Source organism: Xenia sp. Carnegie-2017, unplaced genomic scaffold, assembly GCF_021976095.1.
Source record: "Xenia sp. Carnegie-2017 unplaced genomic scaffold, XeniaSp_v1 HiC_scaffold_23, whole genome shotgun sequence".
NCBI classification, from domain to species: domain Eukaryota; kingdom Metazoa; phylum Cnidaria; class Anthozoa; order Malacalcyonacea; family Xeniidae; genus Xenia; species Xenia sp. Carnegie-2017.
The window spans coordinates 14,809,991-14,837,476 of NW_025813486.1; the positions used below are offsets into that span (position 1 = coordinate 14,809,991).

Below are 27,486 nucleotides of genomic sequence, written 5' to 3' on the forward strand. Positions count from 1 at the left end.
ACATTCGTAACAATCCTAATATTATTATTACCAAACCGGACTGAGGAAATGGCATTGTAATCCTAGATCGTCTAACATATCGAAATTCCTGCATTCAAATAATAACATAACACAACATAATTTCTGCTTGGTGTAGAAAGCTTTCATAAATTTTTGTAACCTAATTCTTTTTGTTACAATGTGCTGCAAACCAACACAGTAAATTTTAGGGGGCAAAAATTATCCCAATAGTAAGGAGTAAACAAAGTTCCATAGAACGACCCATTTTTCGGAGTAAATTCTAATATGGGATAAATATTTCTTCTGGGGTAAAATTTTAGTGGGGTAAAATTACCCCATTTATCAACTGGAGTATAATTTTACCGAGGGTAAAAATTATCCATAAAATTAGGGTAAACTAATGCTCACACAAATTTTTGGGTAAAATTCACTAATATTAAATAGAGGTTAAAAATCACCCCGTTTTTGTGGGTAATTGTGTGGCTTATTAAGTTGAAAATTGTAAAAACATATAGTATGTACGTAAAACACATAAAATGTAAAAATTTAATACATATGCACTTAAAATTTACAACTTATATATGAAACATGTATGAATAAAACTTGTAATTAAAGAACAAAACGTATTGGCGGTAAATTTTGTAAATCTTCAACTAAAACTGACTCTTGTATAAACTACAAATTTTCCTTTACAAGTGTTTCAAATGTCATACTTTACATGACCCAAATGCAGTGAAAACAAAAGATGATGAGGATTTTTGTCTAATTTTCTTTTGTCTACAATGCCTTCAGGTCATTTAAAGTGTGACGTTAAAACAGGTCTAAATCAAGATTCACATAACATTTGTAGTTTATACAAGAATTAGTTGTTAGTTAATGACTTCCAAAATTTACTGCCATTCTGTTTTGTGTATTACAAATTTGCAAGTTTTGCTCCTACGTTTTTCATATACAAGCTTTAAATTTAAATTTTATACGTATTAAATTTGATCATTTTATGTGTGTTAAGTACATACTGCATCTTTTACTATTTTCAAAATAATAGGCCACCCTGGCACCCATCAAACTGGGCAAATTTTACCCTCTATTTAATTAGAAAACAATTGGGAAATCTTCTATAACATATTATAGTACTCTATCCAGAACAGTTGTTGTTCAATTTGTCAGTAGATAATTAGAACTCTTCACCACTTGTCTCATTACTTTCACAAAATCAGTCGGCCAACTGAATTTCTGTGGGCGGAGAAATCCACTGAATTTCTCTACACTCATAGGCCATCCCGCTTAATATTAGCAAAGTATATTTCCATCACTTCCTGGTCAATACCCCAGCTTTTGCATTAGAAATCTTCAGCATTTGTACGAATTATCCACCGAATTTCTTCGATCTCACAAGCCATCTTGCTTACTATTAACAAATTATATTTCCATCACTTGTCAATCATGTAGAAAATCCTCTATATTTTTACGAGTTGTCGACGGACTTTCTCTACCATATCAAGCCGTCTCACTTACAATATCAAAACGCACATTACTATCAAGATATTAAAGAGTTCGTAAAAATGTAAAAAAACGGCCAAAGAGTTATTCCACATCAAGTTTGTTTGAACAGCTCTCCAGACGACAGACGCGACCATTCACTTCTATAACAACTGCAGCGGCTATCACAAGTGCACCTTTAGATATCGGATGCATTAAGTTCTATAATAACTGGAGCGACTAAGTGGACTGGAAACTGTTGCAAAAACGATGGAGGCCAAACGACCTATTTTAGCTGAAATGTTCGAGAAAAATATTCTCGACTCTCCCCCTGGTGTCTATATATATAGTCAATTATATAGCATTTTTAGAAAAAAACACGATATCTTTTCGGTATTTGTTTTATAATGTCAATACTTCAATATTTTAATTATTGGATGTCGTAGTTTCTACAAAAGAATATCTCTCTTCTCACAAGTAAGATATTTGCTTGTTATGTTAGTTCATCAACGATTGAAAAGCAATTATACATGCACTTGAAAAATCCATAAAATAAGCATTAAATATTGTATTTTTCAGGACTGACCTGAACGCCAAATATACTATTGTTTTCCTGTTTTGTTTTCAAACTCAACACATTTTCCTGTTATTTGTTGATGTATAAAATCGTAGATTTACCAATCTATTTGCGAAATAGTTTCCCTGACACAAAACCCTGCATATTTTACTCAGGGGGTAGATATCAAAAAGAAACAATCAGCCCAAACAGTACCTAAAATTTGGAGCAGAGCTTGTTATGTTCTATTTGCTGACAATATGCAGGGAAGATCAAAGAGCAAAGATGACTGGAAGATATCATTGAACAGGCAGAGTCATACAAAAAAATGATAGTGCTGAAAGGATCATTAATTTATTGTCTTCCCTATCCAGAGTTATTTAATTTGTTCATGGTCTAATTCAATGAGTGTAGACAATAGATTAACTAAGGATGCCTTGAATGCTTTGAAGTTAAAGTTAAGAACCAAAGAAAGATGGCAAGAATTTTGTCTGTGTTTTGATGCTTGATAAAATGTCAATTCGCAAACATGTAAAATGGGATAGTTATAAACTTTTTGTTTATGTAAACATTGGTACTGAGATTGATGATGACTCAGTGCATATGTGAAGCTTCAAACTGTATATTCCATACGTAGGTTTTATATAACTTGATGGATAAGTCATGTCATATCCTTATGAAAATTTTTTAGTACCGTGTTGTTTGAATGTTTCTAACAATTAATGTATGCTATACTGAAGCATTAAAGATTCAGCGAAGTTACAGTGCTATGTATTTCTTTATTGTTTCAGTTTTTGTTCAAAAGAAACAGTTTGAGCTTATTTATCTATTAGAGTACAGAATTTTCCTTTTTTTAAAAAAAACTTTTTTTCACTTTTCAAAGCTTTTCTTAAAATTGGTTTTATTGCACAACTATATCATATCTACATGCACTTCGTCATTCTTGTTTGAACAAAATCCACTGGCAACTGCTTATGAAATTTATTTTTGTGGTGAAAATGCAAATTAAGGTAAGACAGAACAAAAAGAAAAGGAGGGTTGAAATACTAAAAACACAATTGAATTATGACACCATTGCAAGCACAAGTGTTTTCATGATTATTTCTAATTTGCCCAATTCTTATATCAATACAACAAAATCAAAATGTGCTGCAACTTTACAAGTATTTGACGCAGTTCCACTTCAGAACAACATAAAAAGGTTACTTATTTATTTTTATACAATATCACTCATTTTCATTTGTCATGCTTATCCAAACTTGAGTCTTTTTGAAATTCATTGTGAAATTCAATTACAGAAGATCATATACATTTAGTCAAGCGGTAAATATCGTTATCATCTCACTGGATAAATTAGCCTTTGTATTTAATTTTTGTGACAACTTTTCCTTGAACCATCAACGGTTAGCAAGCTATGTAAGAGAATTGTTTTTTTCCCCGTTCAGAATACTCGAGTTTTAATGAAAGTCGAGGTGGATATCTACAGATATATAATGGTGTAAATCTACAGATGTATAACGCATGTAGCACGTACATGCCTCACCCAGAAATGGTTCCACTGGTTTTTGTTGTACATGCTAAGTGGTGACTTTTATCCTTTAGCTAGACGATTTCTGGAATTCAGAAGAGGTGATCAAAAACCCATATGAAATTAGCTGTTGCTTCCATTCCTTGAAATTGTGGAAGTTTTAACTCATTTGAACGGTACTCAATGGCATCAGCTACACTGGAACTAATAGCTTGAGCAGCTAAGTTGACCTTCTGTTGCTTTCATTGGATATGAACCATTTTCAACATATTACCATGTCGGAGAATTTCTGATTGTTGTAACTTCTGAAGCTCACCAAATACTGCCATTCGACCCTTCCTACATCTTTATCTATGAGAACACCCCCTTCTGCTAGCAAATTTCTAGCTAACTTTAGCTTGTGGCAGACATAAAGTAGCACATAAGTTTTTTCCTTTTGATCTTGTGAATCTGGTTTTGTGAATCCTGGGTCTGCAGCCACTTTTCCATACCATCTTCTAATTTGTGATTGACTTGAAAGTGCTATGTGGAAAGTTTTCCTCACAAACTTATATGCTTTAGCAGAGTAGAACTGTAAAGTCAATGCAAATGATTTCAACATTAGGTAAGTATCGCCATCCCTTTCCTGACTTTTTTGCTGTCATTCTTCACATTAGTGCCAAAAGCACACCACTAAATATCTGACTAAGCATTTCTTCACAGTCAGTTGAAACTAGATTATTTTGCTTGAGGAACTTAACAATTTCTTTCATAGATGCTACATTTTTTTAAACGTCTAGATCTTTGCTGGAAAGATTTTAGTTTTTTCTTTAAAGAATGAATTTTTTATTTTTTGTTTTTAGCTCCTGTTCCAAATGCTGTTTCACATTACTGAAAGAATTAAAATTTCCATTTTATTCTGAACACTGCTTTTTTGTTGTTTGACCATCATTTTCAACATCATGAAATGAGACTTCCTCTAATTCTAGATTTCTAATGTCTGCATTTTCATCCTCTATCAACTGACAATTCTCTCTTTTTTTTCTTAATGCTGGCTGTTTACTCCTTTTTTCTGGCTGAAGTGCCTTTTGCATATATGCTGGGTATTTCTTGAATTGTGTTGGCACTGCATTTTGTTTCAAGGTCACTCTTTTGCTACATCTATCAATACAACTTGAACTCTCCCTAAAATGATATGGACACACAACAGAAGTTTTTCTTGGGTACCAATTCTTGCGAATTGTAGTTTTTATCCATTGTTTTAACTTTGTTTCGTCTAAGAGAAACCTTTATAATGGGCATTGAAAAGTGTTAGGTGTTAGACTGCTAGTTCTTTGTGATATGTTAAAAAATATTATTTTTTATATTGTATGGTATGTTCGTTTCCTCCCTTTATGGATGATTTTATTATTTCATTCTGATTCACTATGTATATTTGAACTTACTGATGAAATGTCCTGGGAAATTTTGTTTTAACCTCAGACTCGTCATCAGTATTTCCTTCGCTGCTACTACGCTCATTATATTCTTCAAGTCTCTTTCGTTTTGAACAGCCAAAAACACAGGATTGAGCTCCTCGCACTTTCCCCATTTTCCAATTGATTGTAAAAACAAATTTGGCGCCAGGAAAAGAGGCCTACACTTATGTAATTTTAATGGTTGGAAAGCAGTAACAAAGACTAATCAACTGACTGGAATGACGGCCGACGTGAGGACACGTTGAACACCTGCTTGGCCCTTCTGCATAGTTATTATTCTGAACTTTTATTCTCATGTGAAGTTAGAGTTTCCCGACTATAGGCGCTTTCATATAATCTCGAGTCAAAACTACATTTACTTACCTTCTTATCTAAATAAAAGCACATCTAATATTTGTGTATAATCTCACGGTGGAAAAAAACTTATTGTTTCTTGAGTCACTCTCTTTCAAAAATTTAAAGTGTTTCTTTGAATTTATTTGATGATTTTTGTACTTACTATTACATTTCGCAGCAAAATGGTGCTTACACGTTATGCCACACGTATTAATATGTGCATTACGTGCACCACTCATATAGCTTGCATACATTTTAATGGTGGCAAACTTCGACAACATCTTCGTCTTTATATCTTTTGTTCCTCCAACGTTATAATTTTCCATGCTCATCATTACTTTCAAATGTTGTTTGGTGCTCTCGTGTGATGTACATACATCAATGCTATCTTTCAGTGCCAATTTAGATAATTTTGTGCAATGAAAACGTCATGTTTTTCTATTTTATTTCGAAATCAAGTTGCTAAGGGACATTTAAAGCGTCAAAACACAAACACGTGTGAAATATTGCTATTTTTTTGATTAGTCGATTGATAAAAATTTGAGGCAATACTTAGGCAATTTACATATTTAAGCAAAACGAAAACAAAAACAAAGTTTTGAAACGTTCATTTGTAATTCGTCCTCATTAACACAATTTAACAAGGTTAATCAGCCATTGGTTGTTTATTTTTGTAGCCAATCTCATTCTAGCACGTATTAAGATAGTTAATAGCAATTCTTTAATACTATAGATCATATACGCGTGATACTTGCTTCTTGACTTTTTTAATTTCCCAAGTGTTGTTGTAAAAACAGCATGTTTGCCAATGAAAATTGGAAATTTTTTCGGTTTTATTATGTAAAACAAAAGGACAACATTTAAACGTTTTCTGTTTAGTAATATAGATACACTGGCAAGACGTCATTAGAACATAATAAAAACAAAAAGTGATAAAACTCCTCGGTGGTAATTGACAACGTCCCTACCAATTAATGGGCCAATGGAGTGATGCAATTGCGTCATTTGACATCTTAAATAGTCGTTTAACCTAGGCTTCATTTGACATAGGCTTCGTTTCAACCTATGCTCTATAACTGTATGCCTTAAAATTTAACCACGGGTAACTTATACTTGTTTAAGAAAAATTGATTGTAAATCAGCTGCAAAGAGTTACGTCTTGATAAGGGAAAAAATGTATTGTTCTTTAATCTTTTCTGTTATCAGTTGAAGGCTAAATAGTCATCTGAATTTTGTAAAATGTATATTGAGAAACTAAAGGGGCATATATTTAAGTGTTTATTAAAGTTGTTTCAAACATATTGTTGACGCTCTTCCAATCTGCTTTTCAATATAGGATTTTCAACAGGCCTTGAAGAAGCTGGTGTAGCTGAAACGTGTTGGGCTATTGAAATTAATACAACTAGTGCCGAGTGTTTTGCCTTGAACCATCAAAAAGCAATGGTTTTTAACGAGGACGTTAACGTGATCCTAAAGCAGATTTTGCAGGTATGTCTTTAGGGGCAAATATAGACTGCAAAATTCTAAACATTTTTGCGGCTAAAACGATATTTCTTAGGTTTTTGTGGTCTAATAACATGGGTTTTAATGGCAATTTATTCAGAGTAATTATTGTTACAGTTGTAGTTTATGACAATGCCTAAGCAGCACTGTGAATAAATGAGATAAAGAGGCAGGAATAAAATTATTTTTGACAACTTAAAAACCCTTTCTGGAAAAAAATTAACACGAAATTTTGTTTTAAAGGGTGATACAAAAACAAAGTATGGTCAGCTACCAGAGCAAGGAAAAGTTGACTTAATTATTGGTGGTCCACCATGTCAAGGATTTAGTTTATTGAATAAAAATCGAAATGGAAGGAACTCTCTTTTAAATGTATGATGTTTTCATTGATTTACCGTGCCAAATACAAATGTTTGGTCCAAAACATAATCATTAATTTGTACGGGAAAGTTTGCTCAGTTAACTCAGTTCTGGAACATTACTATTTAATTGAGAACATAATGTTACTTTATTGATCACGGGAAAATAGTGTATAAATTCATTCCACTTTCAGAAAATATCGATCTTTTTACTTTAAAACAACTTTGAAATAAGTCAAATATGCAAAATAAGTTAACATTAGTTGCAACGAGTGAAATTACATAAAGAATTATTGTCAACGACAATGCAACGCGCAGTTTTAATCAGTTTCTCATCCAAGGATATTCTTTGCATCTTTCATGCATGTATAAAAATTTGTGTCGTTTTTGGATTAAAAAAGTTTTCAAAAGCTTGCTAGTGATTTTTTATCTGACATGGGTGGGCAAATAATTCTTCAAAACTATGGCAAGCATGACTAAAAACAAGACTTAAAAAAGAAGACCAAAATTTGGTATTCAAATTACTCTGTTGGTATTAGGAATCAGACACTCGTAAGCCTTGTTGAAGCTGTACGAAGAGTCAAAGTGAAAGATTATCGTGTGATGGAATAAATTATCATATTTAGCACAAATATAAGCAAACAAGAGGCGTGCGTTGCATTGTGGTTGACAATGATTCTTTGGTATAAATAATCGAAATCTTATTAGTTTGTATATTGATCGCCCAGGTTAATAACCTAACCCCGTTTCACTTGTTATGGAAATATCCTTTTAAACTTGCCTTTTATTTAATGTTTCAAATTATATGGTATGCTAAGAATTTATGCATTCTTTTATAGTGCTCTCAAATTACTACTTTTCTTGGTTTTTGTGACTTTTATCGCCCCAAGTATTTGATTATGGAAAATGTGAAGTCGTTTCTTACATACAAGAATAGCAGATTCTTCATCGCAACATTAAGAGCTTTGCTAAAAATGGGTTATCAGGTATGTCATTACAATTCTTAGCAGTTTACTAACAAAACATGAAAAACAAAATTCCCTCGTGTTTACTGGATGAGTATAATTGCACAAAGTAAAACTTTTATAAGGTCACGGATGAAATTTTGTTATTAAATGTAACGTTTTGTCTTTTCAATCAACGAAGATATGCTCCATCCCTCAAAGTGATTAACGTCTTAAGCTGGGGTGTAGACATTGGGGGCCCAAGACACCAAGACCACTCCGAGATTAAACCTGTGAAAAAAGGTGTCTTTTTCTTGAATGTAGTGTCCTTTTTTGTTTTGAAAAGGTTTTTTGATGGGCTTTACCTTGAGGAAAGTGTTCTTATTAAGTTTATCACTAGCAGCTTCTGACTTCATTTTTAAGTCAACATAATAAATTCGGGGAACTTGCACTCGTCGCAAAAATTATGCCACTGTTAACGTATAATTAACAAAACGACGGCATAAGTTAATATAATTTTGTTGGATGAGTTGTATCATAAAGTTATTGCTGTACTATAAAAAACAGAAACGACAAATCAACACATAGTAAGAAACAATTAATCTAGATGGGGAACAAGAAGCCTTTTCGTACGTGCCAGGAAGTTGGTAATTTTAAGGTAAAAACTTTAGTACTCAATAATGAGAAATGAACGTGCCAAATAAGAACAGGTGACGCTTTTTACGAGAGGGAGTATAGAAAAAAGCTAAATAGCAGCACCCTATCCTATGAGGCAAATGCAACTAGTAAACGACTGCTTCAGTCTAAAGGATGAAATAAATACACAAATAGTCAAATCAATTACACTCATATTGCACAAACAAATAAGAGATTCATTTTGCAATTAGAAAGTGGTAATAGAATTTATTTTTAAAAATGTAATATTTGAGTCATTAGCATCGTAAGACATTTTTGACAGTAATAAAAAATACGTGTTAACGTTAAATACCAATTTTAGATGGCTAGCGCACTTTAATATTCTGCTCCCACCCACCCACTTTAAATATGCTTCCTACGCCCCTGGTGTAAGTAACTACGAAACTTCATATTTAAATTTTACAGCGTCGAAACTGACGTCGAATCGACGTTGATGCGACATCAAAAACGCTAATCGAATTGACGTTGTTTTATCGACGTCGAATGGACGTCGAATCGCCATCGGCTTTCTCTACTTTTCTTAATATAAATGTTATCCCAGACATTAAAGTGGGTTTGAATGGAGGATCTCAGTAAATACCGATCGTATAATTAAATATACGTTTTTAAACTTCCTATATATAATGCATTTCAGTCTAATGATGTCTTAAAGTTAAAGACTAAATATTACTATTAATAAAAGCTTCTATCCTTGGCTTTATAGAAAGTTTTCTGTTGGGCAATAACATTTATATTACATTTTTGTAAATGTAGATCGTCGAGGTTAGTATAGTCCTGAGAAGGACTGTTTTTTGTTGTTGATGACTGACGTTTCGACAACCTTAGCGGTAGTCATCTTCAGAGTCAAATGACTCTTGACTCTTGACATTTGACTCTGAAGATGACTACGGCAAATGTTGTCGAAACGTCAGTCAACAACAACAAAAAAGTCCTTCTCTGGACTATACCAACCTGGACGATCTACATTTACAAGCATGTAACGATACTCCCGGGTTCAAACCATTTACTTAATTCTTCATAAGACACAAAGAACTTCTTTGCCATCTATTTTTGCTTCTACATTCAACTTCATTGTAACCAATGCATCCAATGTGAATTTGTGGATCACCTGGAATCGTACCAAATATGGATTTGGTGAGAGGAAACAATAATATGTTTAATTTTTCATGCATATTAATGATATAATCATAAGCTAATGTTAAACAAAAATTTCAAGGTAGACACAAATCTCAGCACATTCTTCAACACTCTTCTTTTATCTTGGTTTTGAAGTATTAACTTGATTAAAAATTAATGCCCAACATATTCCCAAGTGCTCCGAAAATCTGGTGTCAAACCACACGTCATCTACACATACCCCCCCTTACAGGCAACCAAGTTTCCCACCCTGCATCATCAAGCATTCTTGCTCACATTAACGCAACTGGACACACCCCCAACTTGGACGACTTTAAAATAATCTCCTCTTCCAACGATACTTATGAGCTCTCCATTCATGAAAGCCTTCTAATCAATAAATACAAGCCTTCACTTAATGTGCAAGGAAACTCCATTCCACTTAACCTCTTTTAATTTCTCTTTATTTTACTTCCTAACTTCCTTATCATGTATCCATTCGACACCGCTTCCTTTAGTAGTAATTTAACACCTTTTTGTAAATATAATATCTTGTCTTAACATCCTACTTATTATTTGTCTGAAGATGTCTTGAGTAAAGACGAAACGTCACAATAAATTTAATTTTACAATTCGTTTTTTTTGGTCTATTTCTATGGCTCTAATCAGAACTTTATGTTGGGCATTAATTTTTATCACACGAATTCGATTTCCGCTCGGCAAATCTCTCGCTACAATATTAACTTGATTATTATAACAAATACTTCGTTTACAGAAACACTAAGTAATACCTTAAAACTTTTGCATAAATCCAACTTTACACTATACAGTCAGTCAAATTGAGCAGGCAAGCAGTTCAATAGTTATTTTTATTATACGGCATCTACCATAGTGCTCATTAATTTTGCATGGCACTGCATTCAATTTCAACACAACTCTTTTGTAAACTTTCCGTACATATTTTCAAAAAAAATATGAACAAATTCTGCACAATTTTTGGGAGGTAAACTAAATTCAAATCAGGATAGTTTAGCTTGATGCCTTGATCATGATACAAGATGGATGCAAAACTCGATAAAAATTGGCAGCTTTGCCACGTCTGGCGAGCGATGAAGTGAAGAACAAACAAGACTGGACCAAAATAACTTTAAATTTAAACGTAGTAATAGAAACACTCTTCAAGTATCGTGTTAAAAACAAAATAGTAAAACTGATACTGTTCTACTTACCGGAGTCAAGAAATAATTCCTTTTCTGTCGCTATTTCAGCATTCGCAAACCACGGAAGTTGGCAAATTGTTTAATAAATAAAATTTTAAAAAAGTGTTTATGTTGGGAAAATAAATAGTTTTGATAATTCTATACTCGCAATTGTGGTGGTCAAATCAGCCTGGGCGACAAAATTTTTATTTCACGAGACCGCGTCTTTCCGCTGACTTTGACAACCAAGATCCGCAATGTTTTTGACCACGGGCCGCGCGCTAATAATTTATAGTAATTTTGTTGACGTCTTCCCTCCAGGTCTTATAGAACTCAATGGTTGTTTTATATGCCCAATCAGCGGGCAAATGTTCGGGTAAGCAGGATTTGCAGGCTATCGTGCGAAGGCTTTCGCTCCACATGCATGGCTTTCTTAAAAAACATGGATAGTATTAAAGAGGTACAGCAGCGAATTTTTCAACCGCTTTTTTATTACTTGCTTTAAAGTATACGTTTTAAAAACACGTTGGCCGAAAACAGAATTAAGATTGGTCATTTTTAACAGATTTTATAGCTTTGTAAAACTGCAACACTCGGCACATATTGTGCGAACTTTATCATTCTCGTGTGACGTCACAACCATGATCACCATTGAGTTCTATAATAACTAATTTAATAATAATAATTATAATACTAATAAATATATTAATATAATATAATAATTGAGTTATTATAAAACTCAATGGTGATCACTCCTAAACATGGCGTATATAACTAACAGTGATAAACACCTTCGTAGACGTAGAGGTTATATTGCTGGCAGTCCAAAGTTACAAAGTTGTACCAAGACACAATATATAGAAGCAATATCATTATAATTTTTTCCTAAAAAAGAAAAAGATCCAAAACTGCGGAGAAAGTGGAGAAATTTTGTCTGCAAACACCGACCAAATTTTCAAGCTTCGGCTACATTGCATTTTTGTTCTGCCCACTTTGACGATTCATGCTATAACGTGAATCCTACGTAGGCTAAGTCTCTCAAAATTAAAGCAACATTAAAAGACAATGCTATTTCTACTATTGATGTAGAAGGAATTGTTCCAGCAACTGAAGAGTTAACAACAAAGAGAAAACGAAGACAGGTATTTATTATTCCACTCGCGTTATGGACGAGCGCGCACGCACATAGTGATTTTAGTATGACATTATCGTTAACTTTGTTTATTAATATTTAATTTTTTAAGATTGTGCCTCACCACAAAAGACAGTCTTTTCAAATTTTGTGTTTTTTCTTCGAAGACTGAACATGAAAAACAAGCGAGACTGCAAATGATTTTGATTTACATGTTAATGACCCTCTATGAATGATCTTATTTCTTGCAAATCATGCTACTGCTCGAAATCGAAGAAGAGGATTAAATGCCTTCAGAAGTTGAACACGTGATACAAAAAGTGTAAAGCAATGTTGCAAAGAAAAGCACAAAAGCTGGAGGAGGAGAATAAGAAGTTGATTGTACTAAATCAACTAAGTGCAGTCTTGTCAGGACTGACTGAAGCTGATATGAATGTGTACAGTGATGAAGTCAGTGAGTATTCTTATGGTGGAATTTCAATGGACTATTCATCTCTTGAAGAATGAAGTCAGTCTACCGAAGAGAATAAAGATCACACATAACGTACTGTTGTGTTTGTAAATTGTTCTAGAAGTATATGTGAATTTACAGAAGAATTCCTGATCGATGTAACAGTATTTATGCCGTACGTTTCTCTGCTTTCATTACTTGGTATTTGCTTTGCTTACCTGGAACAGTTGTCTGATACAATTTTTAAATGTCTTGCCCTTGTTCTATTGAAATGAATCATAAAATGGTACTTCTTTTGTTACAGACCATTTACTCGCATGTATACACACCAACTGTTTTCCCCATTGTCTAGTAATAACTTTGCTGTGCGCTGCTGGGCTGACTAACATGTGTTGATGCACAACAGTTAATCGTTGCCTCAGTTGCTTACAGTCTTGAATTGTTTAAATAGCTATTAAAATATGAGTGAATCATTTTCAATACAGTGTAAACTCTTTTCTTTTTTATTTTGAAAGAGGTTGCAACCTCTAACACGGGGTCACGACTCATTGTCCATATTTACATTAAGGCTTTCCAATTGTTTCGCCTATTTTCACCTAGTTTTCGGAGCTTGTAGCAAAAACATGTGTGGCCTGTTGCCAAAAACATGACAAATTTTGGTTTTCGAAATTAGCGGAAAGACGCAGCTCATTAAGTAAATTTTTTTGTTTCTCCGTGTTTTATCAACCGTATATGCCATTACAAATAATATCTATACTTTAATTCTGAACACGATCCTTTTTTAAAACTGTATCAATAAATTATATTGCAAACTTCAGTTGTATGCTTATGCCGAAGTAAAGGAAACATTTCATGACACAAGTAAGCAAGATAGTAATCTTTATTAAGTGTTCACGGCATGCATTTTCTGTTGTTTTGTTCTTTGCATTATCGCTCTCTGAGACGCTGTAAAGCAGCTTTGTCCTTTATTGAGTAGGTCGGATGAGTCAAACGATTTTGGCAAAAATATGAAGAAAATATTTCAAATAAAGTTGTCTTGAAATCGAAAGCAGTGCCAACATTTATTCAAAAACACAGAAAAAAATGTTTTACAGAACTTGAAAATGGGCTAAATCTCTACATCCTCAAAATGAAGGGCATGTTTAGCTTGATGAAATCTCTTGTGGGCAAATAAACAAAATAATTCCATTTTATCTCTTGAAAATCGAAACCATGCTTTAAATCTTTCCGTAACATTACAAGTAGTAATTAATCGATGAACTAAGTTTTAATCAGAAAGTCCAAGTCTCAGTTTCATAAGGACCATTGAAAATTATTGAAATGTCTTTAGCTTTAAAGGTCTATAAATACAATTTGCTTTAATCCAACAACGTCTTTTGTTTTACTTTAAATCAAGCAACTTCTATTTTTATCTGCTTTTTTCAATCATGACGTCAAGCTTAGTATTTCATCGTTCATCTCCGAATCATTTATCTTTGTATTTTTCAGGAAACGTTTTTTATCGAATACTATCGGTACAATGTGACCACATATGAATAATTTGTCATCAAAAATGCGTTCGAATGCCCTTAAAGCACGACAAACTTGAAATACTTGTGTGTTGTAAAATAGATAAACCTGGTCGTCATTTGCGTCATGTTAGATCAGAAAAAATATATGTCATAAAGTGACAAATTGAATATTTTTAGTTAAATTTCATCATAGTCTTCTTAAGCGTAATATATGTAGCTAAAATCATTTTTTTTATTATCATTTTTATGACTTTATTGCCACGAGAAATAACACCCTGTCATGTAAGAAAATGTTCTTGTTTGAATCATGGTTTACTCAACGGTACAATATAAATGCGCAAGTGGCGTAGAGCATAGACACGTGTTTAATTTGAATTTTATTAGTGTGCATTTGGTGTTCTTCAAAGCGGAAACTATGGAGTTCCTCAAAACAGACATCGTGCGTTTGTCATTGGTTCACTACCTGGATACAATCTTCCACGGTTCCCATACCAAAGCATTCTTTTCCATCAAGGCTTTCCTTTAATGTTGAAGGAACCAAGGTATAAAATACATACCAGTCTTGCAATAAAAACAGAATAACTTTATAAAGATCCTGAAAGCATAGGTTAAAAGACGGATTACATCCCTTTTAAAAGCAATAAAAATCAAAAAGTAAACAATTTACAACGGCGTAGCCAGTCCGTCAATTTTGTTTTTTTTTGCAGCAAAAAGAAAAGTTTTTAAAAAAACAATAATTATAATTTTTTATAAATAAACATACCAGGAATAAAACTTAGCTGGCTACGCTACTCATTTCTTACTTAAATATAATCATAACAAGATAGTTGTTAAAACTAAAGCATTAAAGTGCCCATGATGCCAAAATCGATTTAGATGGCAGTTTCAGGACATTAGTCTGGTGATTCATTATTGATGGTGAATTACTTGTATTTTTCAAAATAAAATGATATGAAATTAAACTTAAAAAATCTCCCTTTTTTCTTAGAACTGCCTACTGGCAAACTTTGTTTGCAAAAATAAACGATATATATCTAATCATTACTTTAGTAATTAAGTCGTTGCATGGCTTGCATAACAAAACATTGTGGGAGAGGCTTGAAAAACACACAATTTATTAGGTAATGATTCCTTTTAAATCTATATATTACGTTCGAAGCTAATGTTATAATTATTTACACAATACAACTTAGAAGGTGTTAGAATCTCGACTTAAGGGTAGTTCCTTATAAAGATTGGTCATCACATGTAAAATGATCATGATTAATAATAATCGGGTGCCTTTAATGTACGTCCTACTAAGGATTTTCTCTGATCGAGTGGTCCTGTGTCGTTGTCTGGCCGTGCTTGAATGGTTTCTATACTGATATTTGAGGAAATGTCATGAGTGAGAGAACTTGGCTATGACGGTTGCTCATCTGAATTTTTGAACTCAGGTCATTCATTTTCGTCCTCAATATGCTCTTTATCTACTTTAATACTTTCTGTAGTGAACGCCAGAACACTTTGTTCTGTCCATTCATTTTGCTTCTGAAGTAATTTGAAACAACCTGGGTGCGTTCTTTAGGTTACACACTCTTTCAATCCATGTCCTGCACATCTGGTTTAGTCATATACGTACTGCATCTCCTGGGTTGAGATCTAGTAGTAGCTACTCCCATGGTTGTAACATTTTTCTTGTTTGTTTCTTTTATTGTGCACCAATTCCTTTACTCAGAGGGGTATTTTTTGCTGTAAAAGCTTCGTTACCGTAAGGAAAAACACTCTCGGTCTTTTGTCCATCGTATTCTGCAATGGAATTAGGTGCCTCTGTAGGAGTTTTTCTCCAGGCTAATAAAGCCAAATAAGGAATTTTTTGTCTGCTTGGGAGTTCTTGAGGATATTCTTTGACGTTTTGACCAAATTCTAGACTTTTCCATTGGATTGTCGGTAGTTTGGAGATGATGTTTTGTAAAATCTAAGTCTTGAAATAATTGTGAGAATCCTGCTGAAGAAAATCGAGCGCACCATTAACACTTCCCACTACGTCCAGAATTCCATGTCTAGCAAACTATGACCACTGCTATTGATTGTGGATGTTGTAGTTTTTTTAAGTATGTTCAATTCAAAGTAACTTGAATGCTATTTGAACATTATGATTTACTCTTTCGTTTCTAGTGTGAAAAGTTCAACAGCTTATACATATAATTCATCTCAAAAGTTATAGGAAACCCTGGTTCCAGATAGCACGTTGCTCTTTTGATTTTGTTACCTTTTGATATCTTCTTTCAATGTACTGGCAATCCTCTTTTAATCTTAAATGGTGGTGCTCTCTCTTCTTTTTTCCTAGATTTCTTCTTTTCGTTCTGGACAGATTGAAAGATGAGCTGTCCTTTTGAAGTACTCTACAGCTAGAATAAGTATTTCTCTTCGTAGCTGACTTTCCTTGGCGATTCTGAATATGCTCTGCTTAGAGTATCAGCGACATGAAGCTCTATCCCTTTCTTATACATTACCACCAAGTTGTATCTCTGTATTTGCATCATCTTTCGATGTAACCGCCTAGATGCAGCCAGCAGTGGCTTTCGTTGAATCTCTTCCACATACTTGTGATCTGTCTCAAAGATTATTTTACGAATAAACACATATTTATCAAAAAATCGCATGAATGCATTATTGCTAATAACTGTGCATGATTTCTTTCCGTGGACGTTTATGCCCTAAACGTATATGCTATAGACTCTCCTTCCTGTACAAATGCAGCTTAAACTCCTGATTGACGTGCATCGCATTGTATCGTGACTTCTTTGGAGAGATTTTTGTACCTAAGAACTTTCTTTAAATGTTCAAGTTCTGTTAGCGGCTGTAATCCCATTGCCGTTTTACACTCATTGTATCTATTTGGCGAAGTAGTTCTGTAACAGTTGATATTTTCGTGAGCAATTCGAAAAATATTTTATAACAGAATATACATCTGTGGGCTTGGCTATATTCCTTATTGCTTTATGTAAGGAACTTGCCATTCTCAACTTCAGTTTCTTATTGTTCAACTTTGGTTTTAACTTAACTTGACATCCAGTTCATTGGCCCGTGAACAGGACTTGTGATTTCTTCTTCCACCATGCTTTCCCACTCTTTCTTTAGAAATCTCTTACGGTTGCTGGCATAATGAGGTGGATGTATTACAGGTTTTACTGATTCATCAATTTTAATATAATAGTTTTCTTTTAAGCATCCAATTCCTTCAAAGACATGTGCATATTCTTGAAAAATATCCAGGCTATTATTTATTTTCGCAATATATTGCCTAAATATTAATTTTCTTCTCAAACATTCAAAATGATGTAATTATTAACAAATTTCTTCACTTGAAATAGTTTAGGGACCGATGATCTCTTTGTGATGCCACTTACATACAACAAAGTCACTCTCACCCAAATTGTTAAAATTTTGGACAAAAGACAAGTAATACGGGTCAACAACAATAAGTACTTAAAAATTTGATGTATATAATATTAGCAAAATTATGTATGTATTCTGCTTGTTTTGATGTCTTATGACGTCATTTTCCAAGTGAAAATGACAATGTCAGATTTGGTAACATACATTTTCGTGTTTCACAGATAAAAGTACTCCAGAAACTGCTCGCTACTCTCTTTTAGGAAGAAATGCCTTTAGAATTTTTTTTAGCGACTTATTTTGGAATTTTGAATAGTCTATATATGTTTTATTAATTATCAAAGTTTGAAATCGCAATTCCCATTTCATCACAATTTTGTTGGAATCCCATGACACAATTTTTATTGTCTTCAATGTTATATGCTTATATCATCTTGAAATATTTAAACTTGTGTGATGTGTACATTTACATTTTATAGTCAATCGTTGCATGTTTATCGCATTCCACAATTGTATTTATCCGGCTAACATTAACAAGTGTTAAAGGAAAATGTAGAAAAAACAAATTAAACTTGGACGACGAAAGTAAGCAACAGTAAAGATATATAACTTGAATACTAATTACAAGTTCTCTAAGTTTTAAACGTTTTTAAAGAAAAAACAAAACTTTTAAGAAGTCAGGAGAAAAAGTATGCCAAAAGTAATAATGAAAAGAAAGTCTGTTTTGTTTTTAGAAAATCTTTCATCAGAAAACAGTAAAATTTTTGTCATGGGCTTTTTACTAACTAAAAATTACTTTTAAATAAATTTTAAAAATAAAATTCGCTGAAATAATTCCCAACTGTCTCACTAATCTACATACAAGGCTTTATGTTGGATTCAAAAATTTACTGCCTATTTTGAGCTAGACCCAAAATACTGCTCGATTTACATAAACATGTCAGCAAAAATACTTTTTCAATCATACAAGAGGTTTTGTTTTTATCTTTTATGATGCATGAAGTCTTTTTCTTTGTTTCAATCCCAGTAACTAGTTTATATGAAGAAGTTGAACTAGATATTTTAGCACGTTTTTTAACTAACACTGATGTCAACCCAATAACTTCAGCGTCGAGTTATATCTCGTTCTAATTGAGTTAGACGTAAGAGTGAATATGGAAACAATAACTTAATATTTTTAGTTTGGATCGGATTTCGAAAATGAAGACATCGGAAAGTATCGCGGTTTAACAGTAAGAGACGGAATTTCTGATCTTATGAAGGATTATGAAGCTGAGACGGATTACCAAAGACAGGTATATATTATCATAATATAGTTAATAAGCTAAATGCTCACATTGAAACAATTAAAGAGCGAAGAGTGATGCGTCTTTTTATCTCGTGAGCAAACAGCAAAATATCCATTACAAGCAGGACATGACGAATTCATGCTTTTACCCGCTCAACTACGTATTTTTACAACTTTAATCATGTTATGAGAGTAAAGTTAGAAATAAAATATGTTTTAACGGTCAACATGCAAATAATTTTATTCCAAAGATTTTGTCACGTTTCTGCTTTAATTCCTTTGCAATTTCTTCATATGCAATGTAGCCTTTTGTATTTTAAAGTTTGGCGAACTTACTTCAAACACACAGGGATAGTTTGCCCATATGTCAACAAGTTTGTTAATGACATAAATTTGTCCTAATGTACTCGTTCATCAATTCGTTTGCAGCGGTGGCCTATGTTTTCATGTTTGTTCATAAGTTAAAAGAACACGTTGCTAATAATTCTTTAATTGATTATATGTGAGCATTTAGCTCACATTCAGCGCAAATGGTGAGTTTTTTGCCTCGCGTGGCCAAATTTATCAACCGTGGTTGATATGCAAGAAAAGGTTTCATGAGCCTTAAAATTCAGTAAAATTTCTTCGCACACAGCGAGCTATCGCCTGAGCTAACGGGCACGAGTAACTTTTAACTCAGTTGATAGCCTCGAGTGCTACAGGCTTAAGCTAAAGAACTTTTGTCTAAATAACAATTTATATATAAAAAATAACACTAGACGGCATTCTTCAGTCTGTTCAGTGGACCGTTAATATGACCAAGTTTACTTTTGTGTAAACTATGGTGTAAACACTCACAGTCTACCAGTAAATACCAGTATTCATAACTAATAGACATAATGGTATAAGAAAATGGATTAGGGATGATAAGCCAACTACAAAACATTTCTTTGACATTTGGCATGTTGCCCAAGCTGATGGAAAACAAATTTTGAAGGCCAGCAATAACAAAAGTCGTGAACGTCTGAAGAAATGGTTAAAGGCTAAAAAAGTCTTTTATACTCGGTTGTCACATCAACGAAGGGATTTGAGTACATGATTGAAGCCAAGTGGATGTCACTAGCTCGTCACATTGCCAACATGCATGTTGATCATCCCAACAAATTATATCCAACTCATCAGCCACTGGAGCCACGGAAGTGGATTTTAACTGGTAATGTGCAAGTGGAACATTGATTTGCTTGCACTCCGGTAGAAATTGATTCATCTCTCTCTTCTCAAATATTTTATGTATAAATCAAGCTGATTGTTTGTCGTGATAACTAAAATTGCTAAAATGTTAAACATTTCTTGTAATTAGGGGCTCTAAAAACAGCGGAAGAGCTAGTCTTTCGGTATACTATTTCTCCATAATAAATCTCATTGCCATGCTCACAAAGATATGCTTTATGCATAGACATTGATGTGATTTGGAAGGCATTTATTTGTAATAAACAGCGACAGAAACATTTTGGAAATTATTTATGATCATTTATAGAATGTAAATAAGCTGTGTGAGTTAATTTATGATGTTCCTATCCATTGTACCATTTAAGATGAATTTCGGGTATAGTATGCTTCCTTTTATTTCTGAGCAGATGCAACTAATAGCAGGAACAAGATCACTTGAATTGGATCAAGTCCTTAAACTGAAGCATGCAAAAAGAAGCCTCATTCTAAAAAATGCAAAAAACCAATGAACGAACGGTCATTTAAAAAGTACTTAGATAGACAGGAGGAAAATGCTATGAACATACTATGCAGGCTCAATACAATAAACATGGCGTGCATTGCTAAGCTCTTCAAATAATTTATGAAATATGGTGATTGAATGCTGATTGCACTTTTGTAGCTTTAAAAAATCACTGTCGATTTCCCATATAAGGTTCAAATACTAATGTCCTCTTATCATAATTTAAAGAAAGTTTTTTTACTCCCTTTCCTCTGTTCGTTTATAACCACAATTTAGTCTGTTCTGCTCTTTTGAATACTTATTTCGAAGAAAGTGATAAACACAAGCAGGCAAAGATCTTGTATTGCCCAGCCCATATATTCACACAGCCATTATATAAGCCAACGACATGTCACATTTCACATGTATCTAAATTTACAACACCAATGCAGCAAGCCCTAAAGGTACAAAAATAGATTGTAAAACTGTAGGCAGAAAACTGTTTACAGTATAAAATTAACTGCCACAGCCAGTGTAATATTTGCTTGAAATTTTATAAAATTGAAGGACTTAATCATCGTCCTGAGCACTGCGTTTTTTACGGTAGATGCTACTGTCAATACGTTTTATACATATACAATCAAGATTTAACACTGAACGATTCGTGTGGACCAAAAAATCCTCGTGTTCGATTAAGCAATCTATATGCTCGATGGAACAGTCAAACACCATCTTTCCTGCTGTGTCAACCACTTCCCTACAGCATTTGTACTCAAAAGGTCCGACTAGATGTTCAATGCTACACATTTTACAATTGCAGCAACAGGGACGGCACTAGAGCGCTAATTGAGGTTGTATAATATATTCAATGTCGGGCGAGTGATTTCTTTTGAAAGTGATTTGGTTTTCTAAAGAAATCGGTCAGACAAAACTGAATATATACATAAGCACCCCAATTAACGTTCTAGCGCTCTCTGTGCGCCAGTCATCAAGACTGGTATTTCTTTTATATCTCTGAGTAAAATTATCCGGCTATAAACCACCACAGTCTGTTTTGTGAACATTACTTGTTGACAAGATTGTAAAAGAATTATTTGCTAGTAATTTTGAAGGAAGAGTCTTCTAAATCACTGCAAGAGTCCTCTGTCTGAATGGAAGTACTTTAAATTGAAGATTTGACATTTTTCAGCCGAAAGCGCTAAGAACAAAACATTGAAATTGACAAACAAAGCTTGAATGTAAACAAATTGACGTCACGCCATTATGCCAGGTCTAAAACACGTCCCCAATTTCCAAGACTTATTTGTCTTTATTTCTTGCACAGTGGTTTTGAGTGATTGGTACTAAAGTAAATGGTTTGAACCCGGAGTATCGTTACATTTTTGTAAATGATGATCGTCCAGGTAAAAAGTCCTGAGAAGGACTGTTTTGTTTTGTTGACTGACGTTTCGACAACCTTAGCGGTAGTCATCTTCAGAGTCAAATGAGGAGTAAACGTCAGGTTAGCCGTATTTGTTATCTGGTTCTTACGTCATTGTATTGTGTGTACAGGAAATGTGTATTGTCGCCTAAATCACACCTAAATCACAAATCACAACTAAAAATAAAAATTTCACTTCACACTAATTCACAATGACAATACCCATTTCCTGTACACACAATACAATGACGTAAGAACCAGATAACAACTACGGCTAACCTGACGTTTACTCCTCATTTGACTCTGAAGATGACTACCACTAAGGTTGTCGAAACGTCAGTCAACAACAACAAAAACAGTCATTCTCAAGACTTTATTAACCTGGACGATCATCATTTACAAACATGTAGTGATTGGTACTGTTAGTAGACAAAACATGAAACTACACATTATTTTTTTAGAATCAGAATTTAATCGTTGACTTCATGTCACGTTTAAGTGAGAGTGTTATCATTAGGCTCTACTGGGACGTAGCTACAAGAAATGATACATTACTAATTCATATTATCCTATCCTGGAATAAACAGAACTCTAAACAAGTACTTTATGAAACTTTTAGTCAACAGAACTTTCCAAATGTAAAAAAACGTAAATGTGTTTGTTACAATTTAATGAAGAGTTTTGTTTTCATTCCAACTTATAGATGCAGCATTCATGCATACCTGAAGATCATGTTGCAAGAACGGTTTCTCAAGCTAGCAAAGAAAAAATAAAGAACGTGAAAAAACAACTTGATCTTAATCAAATGGCATCCAAAGATATTGGCGGCAATCAACTGTGAGTATTGAAGTTTTTCAAGCTATTGGAACATAAAGTTTGCCAAATGGCTATTCCTACATTCTTAAGGTCGTTAACGTTAAACCTCTTAGAAAAACCTATTGACTTTCTATTGCAATCTGAATTTGCAGTAACTATGTAACTGTATATTGGTCAACTCATGTCAATTTGCAATTTACAGCTTGCAGCATTATTATTTCAATTAATTATTTGTGGCGCCAAAAAATTTTTCCTGCGTGCTGGTTTTGGTATAAACAAAAAGGATTGCAAATATTGAGAATCGTGCCACGGTAAAAGGATCTTAATTCACTCTTAATTGCAATCATTTAAATAAATTTTGGTTTATTTTTCACTTGCGCAAATAAAATAACTGATTTGAACACAGTATTGTGCTGTTTTATAAGCTTGTGAAAGTCAATATGAATGAATCCAAAAAATTGCAAAAAAATATCAGCTGTTGTGTGAGCATTATTGCATTAATAATGCTATCTTTTCAAGTTTTCAAAACTTAATTTTTATAAAAATGTTTTTTTGGCGACACCAACTAGACCACACCTTGTTTTTGGAAAATGAATGGATATACCCTCCTTGAGAACTTCTTAGCCACACCACTGTTGGCAAGTGTAAAATGACGTTGTCAGAAGTTGGAAGATGTCTATATGAAAGTCATGCAATAACTACTAGTGTCAGTTATACTATATAAATGAGTTTTATATGTTTATAATACTGTATACCATCCTATAATTAAAACAAACTATTCTCAACTTCCAGTGTATGGAAATTTCAATAATTATACTGCATGCCAAACTAATCTAATCAGCTAAAGTTTATTTTACAACATTTTTCTTTGGTTTACAAACGGTTGACTGCACTCAATAGAAATACTTATATATCTTGATTAGCGACGTTTATTTTGACCAACCTTGCTACACCGACATTGAAAATTCTTTTATTGCGTGAAAACTGTATAGATTGCTACACTTTGCCACCACTGAAAAGTAGCTTTTCATAAACAACTTGATGTTTTTAAAATAATAATACACATGACAAAAGTTCTCAATTCTGATTTGTTTTAGAGGAGTGCGATTTCTCGTAATACCTGTGGAAAAATAGGAAATGCATTTCAAAGAGAGAAAATAAATTGCAATGCATTTTTGAAAAATATTCTCCTGATTGTTTAGTCAAACTAAAACATTTCAAAGCGGAAGTTAACCTATTGTAAACAAAGCAATTATAATAGTTGGCTTAAGTTTTAAGTAGATATTCTTTGGCGAACGATTTCACCGTTTGCAATGGATAAAAAAATGAGCACTGCTAAAAGTAGATGCCTTTTTCTAGCTTTGTGTTTGGAAGCAATGATGTTATAAAAAGTAATATCTGCCGGAATTTAAAGATACGAGTCACTCGATCAATATTAATAACGTGCCGAGTGAAATGTACGTACGCTGAAGTTGAAATTCAATAAAATGAAGAAATTCAAATCATCACTTTCACACATTACAAAGCAAGTCTAACTTTAAAAACACTAAAATTGTTATGAAACATGTTATATCAAGTGGATTGTGTGTATTTTGACAGCATTCAAAAATACAGACAACCTGTTATCAGTTTTATCTTAAATTTTTGGTCTTTCCACGACAAACGAGAATTTCATATTTCGAAGCAAGTTCTCATTTTTTTTTATATAATACAGCGTTACGTGTACAAAACATGTCTTGCAACGTCCACAAAGCATCTTAACACATTAATAACCAAATTTTGCTAACGGTTTTGATTGTCTTGAATTTTGCTAACGGTTTTGATTGTCTTGAATTTTGCTAACGGTTTTGATTTTGATAACGGAATTTTGATAACCAAATTTTGCTAACGGTTTGATTGGCTAAACCTCTTAGCATTTAGGCTAGTATTTTATTTCCAAGTTAGCACTTTTTGCAAAACAATCCGTCACGCAAATAAAATAGTCCACGCGAGATACTTGCAAAGCGGCAAATCAGCTTCTAAGTGGCTTCAGACAAGTCTAGGCATGTGTATATTGAGTTAGCCTTCCAGTTGTATTAGAGTTCATTGGTCATATGTCATCTTTAGGCAAATCAGAGATTTACAATTATATAAATAATTGTAAACATATAAAAATGCATAGAATCTTTCATCTTTAAAAACAGGTAATTTGGAATTGTTTGTTTAGTGTTTCGTTTAAACAGTTCTTTTAAGAACTATTTCGTTAGTACTTGCTACCCGCTATACCTGCTACCCGCTTCCTGTGCTACCGCTCTTCATGCCATCGTTTTTCACAATGTTCATGTTCACCACTATTTATTGACTGAAAACATAGCCGACAAGTATGCGCAAAGTGATATGAGCTAGGACAGTTTTTTGCCACACTGAGTCTACTGCTAATTTCCTTCTCTGTACTATGCCATTTAGGGCCTGTATTAATGTTTGAAATACCTTCTTGCTTAGTACCAGCGCAAAACGTTTTTCCATAACAGAGTAAATTGTAAAATTGACCACATTATTATTTAACATGCATGTATTCAAATCAGGTACACCGTTTTGCCTTTCGCCTGATCGGAAAATTTATAAAATGTGTGTTATACATGCATTTAAACTACTCTTACCTTTACAGTAATCAAAGCAGCCAAAGAACAGAGGAAACTAAAAAATGCGACAGAAAGTTACAGAGAATGGAATGGAATGATTTTTTTTGCACAACAACAACGTACCCCAAAATCAACGCTTTCCAGGTAATTTGCTCAACTTCATGTGTGGTTCTGGGGTATGTCAAATCAGTCACGCTACTGATGTTTATAGTTCAAACATTATTTATCAATTTTAATGATTACAATTGTTTGTGATCATTAAACTCCTGTTCTGTAATCGCGAACATGTGAAACTAAAAAATTATTCATTGCAGTCAAAGATAAACTGCCTGAGCAAAATAGGATTGACTCATTATCTTCGTCACACAAATTGGCAGATGCAATTTCGGGGTCACATAAGAAGTAGCCTACACCCTGAATGTCGGTGACCATTAGTTTGTTGTCGGATTTTTCAGTTAGATAGACAAAAGATTCAGCTTTTAAGAAAATTCCACAAACAGAATCACTACACAATTCACCGGTGTTGTTTATGTACTTTATGAATTCACCTTTAAGAAACATCTAAAGGTTACAAATTCCCCATTTAATAAAAAATAATATACTTTTGTGTACACAATGATCTCTCCATATTCAGAAAAGGGTCTTTCAAGTCAAGGAGTATTGGCAAAGTTTTGAGCTAAAGCATTTATTTGTAATGCTTTCCGAGTATGAGCTTCAATTGTACCAAATAGTACTTCACTTTCAGGGACTTCCTCTTTAATACACCTCTTCAGAACATAGTCACCTTTTTCAATAGTCACCTTCAATAGCTTTTGCAATATATGCCTCTTGGAATACACCCTTTGCAAAATATGTTGGTTACAGCAAAAATAAAGCAATGAATGGATAAAGCCACTCATTTCCGTAACGGAAAATTCTTGGAGATGGAGACTAACTATTTGTTTATCAGATTTGATCAATTTCCCCATTTTTCGCATATGATTAAGTGACAAAGATGCTGCAACTGAGCAGGGGGCAGTTTTAAGGAATATAGTTGTGGGCACATCTTTTTTATGTGAAATATCTTCTTTAACTGGTTCACTTGGTGTGAAAAAGTCGAAATGTGTAAAACATCGCCCGATTTATCAATAAATTTGATGTGAAGTACCTTCCAATTTTTAATTTGGCTCTCATCCGTGTAGGATGGCCCACGTTCTCCCGTCTGGACATCACAATCTAAGTCAGATCCAAAATGAGCTTTGCACGCTGCTTTGATATTGAATAATGTTGGTTCGTTTTTAATAGAATTTCACGAGTACTTTTGACACTTGCCTTCCACCACGGATGACAGTCTCTGAATGGTCAATGTTGTGAAAGAAGATTTTTATTTGCCTTTCCTGGCCGTGTTCTTTTCTTTAATATTTTTCTCTAAAATTTGTTCAGTCGTGTTTCCGTTTGGAGGACATCCTTTTGTTAAAAACAACACATGAATATACGTTGTTTAACATGTGCTTGATGGAAAAGAGCCTTCGATCATTATGTACTATGCCATTGACGCCCTATGGCGTGGCTGGACCACGTGGATACTTTTTTACACAAATTTTTTTAAAAGGAAATATAATACATAATAAAAAATAATTAAAAATAAAATTATGCGCGTGGCTACCGACATAAAATACTTGAGAATGGAATGAAAGAACAAACGTCAAATTAGACAGGTTGTGTATTGTCAATCTGTATAAAAAATGTCATTCCGACATTTTAAGATATAGGTCTGGAACTTGCTTGATACAAGCTTCATGATGGCGCTGGTTTGTTTTTGTTAAATTATTTACTTACATTTTTTATTGACAGCAGACTTTTCTCTAATTTTTTACTTTTAATAAATTTTCTGCTCAAATTTTTATGATTATTATAACATTTTTTCCAACTAGGGACCCACACTACACCCATGTGAAGATCGCGTTTTTACAGTTCGGGAATATGCCAGGTCACAAGGATTTAAAGATTCGTTCAAGTTCACAGGA

At 33.4% G+C, this 27,486-nt stretch overlaps 1 long non-coding RNA gene across 1 annotated transcript; it reads left to right on the top strand.

Moving 5' to 3' along the window:
- The first annotated feature begins 8,144 nt into the window (after positions 1-8,144).
- On the top strand, positions 8,145-18,934 carry LOC124449573. Its single transcript, XR_006949449.1, has 3 exons — positions 8,145-8,204; positions 14,652-14,809; positions 18,827-18,934. It is a non-coding gene; the product is annotated as an uncharacterized LOC124449573 (long non-coding RNA).
- Positions 18,935-27,486: the final 8,552 nt, after the last annotated feature.